Raw genomic sequence first — 4,662 nt, 5'->3', positions numbered from 1 at the left:
GTAATATACAATGTATATACATATATGTTATATATATGCTAAAAAGTACATTAAAATTAATGCTCATCACAAAATCATACCAAATACCATGTAACTACTTGTAACACTCTAAAAAATCACCAGCAATCAGAAATAAAATTGTTCTCTTAGAAACAGATGCTCTAAAATAGGATTGTCTTTATTAAAATGTAGTGAAACGCATTTTTCAGAATTCTTTTGATAACACCCCAATTCCCATTTCAACTCCATCTAATATTTAGCATTATCAACAGGATTAAGAAATGCAGAGAATTTTCATAATTTGCATTTCTTTTGCTGTCATCAAGATTATTTATGTTTCCTAACTAAGAAAGACTGTGATCCCAAACTCTTAAATTTCATGAAATAATGCTAAATATTCAGATTTATTATGGTATTCCCAGAAAGATATGCTTAGAAATCTGATAAAGAAGGGTTTTGTTTGGAAAAAATTACTAGGATTTAGTAAGGACATTTCAAAGAATAGAATTTTGATGTTGAGAATAACAATGGTACCAACAAAGAAAATAGAGTTTTAGAAGAATAAAATGACTACTCAGATCTTATCAATTTGATGGTCATTAGATAAGTAAGGTTAATTTAAACAGCTTGCCAATCTGGTTGCTAAAAGCAGAATATCCTAAGTAAAACTTACCTTAAAAAGAAGCTTTTTAACATATTATTGTTCTTTAAACTGAAACTAACTAAATATAGTGGTGATTTTCTGATGAAGTACTGGACAATGAGCAGGTAAATAGTCTCACAACCTCACGTCTCATGAGAACATCCCCAAAAGTAAATCGGTATTTTTAAGATAATGTTATATATTCATAAACAATAATATTGAGTCATTAAATAAAATTTTCTTTGCAAGTTACTTATACTATTATTGGTGCATACAAAGGCTAAAACTATACATTGTAATTAGCTTAAAAGAAAAACAATTTTTTCTTTAAAAATTACGAACTTCTTATGAAACAGTATATACTGTTTTTCTCTTCTAAAGTTTCTTTGCAGATGTTCATCATGATAATTTAATCTAACAGTCCAAATGTGATGAGAGAAATGGGAATAAGTTTATGCTCCATGAAAACACATAATTTGTATACTTAACATAAATCTTAACATTAGGTAGCAATGGAAGATCAAATGTCAATGCATTTCAACACCAAACGCAATTAATTTTAATTTTACCTTAATTTGAAATTTCTCTTTTCTCTTTTCTCTTATTTATTCTAATCTTATTATCATCTTATAGCATATATATCTGGTATAAACTTCAAAATCTTTGAATGGTAATTACTGTAACAAGTTTCTCTTTTTATAGAGCAAGCATTAATATCAACCACAGAATAACTGAATTACATGACATAGAGTTGTATTTACTAAATATATTGGTGAATGGTTATAAAAAAAATAAATGAATAGAAACTTTTTGAAAAAAATGTATGTTTTATTCCAATAAAGAAAATACAGAAGAAGTAGTGATAAAATAAAATTTATTTAACTTTACTGATAATAACAAAAATGCAAGGCTCTGTTTTGGTAATTGGTGTCACTGCAATAATTCCATCATTCATCAAGTGCACCTTCCAATCTGCCTAGTCATCCATCAATCCATCTATCCGTACATATACACACCCATATAAAATATTGATTATAATGTTGGAAAGGTATTAAGTTAGCATAGTTATTTTTTGCTCAATGTTAAATTTCTCTTTCAATCAAAAGTCTATCATTTATTTTCTCTTGTTGGGCATGACAACATAATCTAACTATTAAAATTCAAATACATAGATTTTGCAAATTTAAAATTACCTTAAAATTAACTGTATACATATCCTCATATGGGAGACCACTATTCAGTACTGATATAATTATTTTCTTACTAATTTTTTTCAAAATTTCATAATCAGAACAATGTAACTTTGAAGAGACTTTTATAGCAAATTTCTGTTAATACTTTTGCATTTTCTTTCCTACTTGGTTAATTTTCCTCTCAAATGTTTACATGTTCTTAAGATCTGACACAGTCTCATCTCAGCTAACCCCTAGTAGTAACTATTTATTCAAGGATTGAAAATAGTGACAATGATACCTATCAAGAAATATATGCTACATTGATAGACATGAAAATATTGCTAATATTATTAGATAATTGTTAGTCGTCAGATATAAGTTAATGAACTAATCAATGCTATAATATAAAAGTATTTTTGGAAAATAATTATAAAAAATGGTAGAACTGAATAAAATTTAAGCTTTTTTCCTATTGAACCATCAGTAGACGTCTATTTGTTTATTTATTTATTTAGTTAGTTTTGAAGTTATACTTCTTTATTACCCTTAATAGTTATTTTAGAGTTTGCACTTTGAATATATTATTTAATTCGATCATTCAATTTTATGAAGGAAACAAAACAAATAAATGTTAATTTTTAACATAAACATTATGTTAATAATATGCCATATTATGGTTAAGGCAACTAAGTCTCCAGAGAAGGAGTGCTGGGGCCAGGATCACAAAGCTTGTAAAATAATAATGTACTCTTATTGCCATTAACATATGAGGTTATCAAGTATGGAACATAAAAGTATGAAAGGATTAGTCATAATGGATTGTAGTAAACATCTTGAAATGAGAGAAGTTGAAAGCATTCCAAAGAGTTTTTACAGAATCAGTTTAATTCATATTTTCTTTTGCCATTAATATTTCTTGTAGCTAACTAAGTTTCTAAACTTTCATTGTATTATAAATTCCTTCAGGACAGTGATTAAATGACATTCATCTTTGTCTTTTTGACACTGTGTTTGTCATTCTGATAGAAAGGGCTCAAAAAGTATTTATTAAATTGAATATTTGCAATTTACATAAAGGAAAAATGCTTAGTGGTTATGTGATATTTCTTTATCCTTTTCCTCTCATTCAGCTTTATTGAGATATAATCGGCATATGACATTGTGTAAGTTTAGGTGTAAGAGGTGAAAATTTGATATACTTATTGCAAACTGATTACTACAATTGGGTTAGTTAACACCTCTATTATCTCACAAAATTACCTTTTGTGTGTGTGTGTGTGTGTGTGTGTGTGTGTGTGTGTGTGTGTGTGGAGAGAATATTAAAGATTTACTCTCTTAGTAACCTTTAAGCACATTATATACTGGAGTTAACTATAGACGGCATGCCGTACATTAGATCCCCAGAACTTATTCATCTAATACCTGGAAATTTGTGGGTTGTTGCTTTGTGGTTACTATAAGGCTTACATAAATATCTTACAGATATAATAGTCTATTTTACAGTGATAACAACTTAGATTGTTTACAAAACCACCATTTTACTCCCCCAAATTTTAGGTTTTGATACCACAATTTACTTCTATTTATACTGTATATTCATCAACAAGTTGTTATAGCTATAGTTATTTTAATACTTTTCTCCTTTAACCTTTTATTACTAGATAAAATGGTTAATCTACTATCATACTACAGTATTAGAGTATTCTGAATTTGACTACATTCTTATCTTTACCAGTATGTTGTAGATTTTTGTATCTTTTTATCTTACTAATTAATATCCTTTCATTCCACACTGAAAAACTCTTTTTAGCATTTTTTGTAAGTCAAGTCTAGTGTTGATGAAGTCCCTCAGTGTTGGTTTATCTGGAAACATCTTTATCTTGCCTTCATTTCTGAAGAATAGATTTGCAAGATAAAGTATTCTTGATTGGCTTTTTTTCTTTCTACGCTTTTAATATATCATTCTACACTCTCTTGGCCTATACAGTTTCTGCTGAGAAATCTGCTGATAGCCTCATGGAGGAAGGAGGGGTTCTCTTGTAAGTGATGAACTTTTCTCTTGCTGTTTTTAAGATTCTCTCTTTGTCTTTGATTTTTGATAGTTGTATTACAATGTGTCTTGGAGAAGATCTTTTTAAGTTTAATTTATCTGGAGACCTATGAGCTTCAAGGACTTGAATGGCCAAATTTCTCCTGAGATTTGGTAAGTTCTCAGCCATCATTTCTTTAAATAAGCTTTCTGCCCCTGGAAGATTGCTTCTCTTGATAGTATTTCATAGTTCACATAGGCTTTCTTCACTATTTTGTATTCTTTTTTATTATCTTCTGATTAGATAATTTCAAAGGTGTCTTTACTTCATAGATTCTTTCTTCTGCTTGATCCATCTTATGCTAATGTTTTCTATTGCAGTTTTTATTTCATTCATTTTACTCTTCAGCTTCAAAATTTATTTTTGGTTCTTTTTGGTTGTTTTTTATTTCTAACTCTGTTAGGCCTCTCATTTTGTTCAAGTATTATTTTCCTGATTTTGTTGAATGAATTGTCTTTCTGTTTCCTTTTGGTTTGTTTTGTTTTGTATTTGGTAGCTCACTTGCAGATATGCAGGTCTTTAGGGTCTGTTACTAGAAATTATTGTGATCCTTGGTCTTGCATTGCTGTCTTTGCAATTGAAGTAGCAGTCATCAACTACAAGCCTTACTGACTGACTTCGAAAATTACCTTCCATCAACCCTGCTAGTGATTCTGAGGCTTTTCCATTAATATGCCTGCTCCAGTCTTCTTGTTCCCTCTTGTGGCAAAATTCTTAAGATTATATGCCTTTTCTTGATTTTGCAACACAGTCC

This window comes from Pteropus vampyrus, unplaced genomic scaffold (assembly GCF_000151845.1).
Source record: "Pteropus vampyrus isolate Shadow unplaced genomic scaffold, Pvam_2.0 Scaffold57, whole genome shotgun sequence".
Classification (NCBI taxonomy): Eukaryota; Metazoa; Chordata; class Mammalia; order Chiroptera; family Pteropodidae; genus Pteropus; species Pteropus vampyrus.
The sequence above is the reverse complement of the archived record's forward strand: the minus strand, read 5'-3'. Positions refer to the sequence as shown.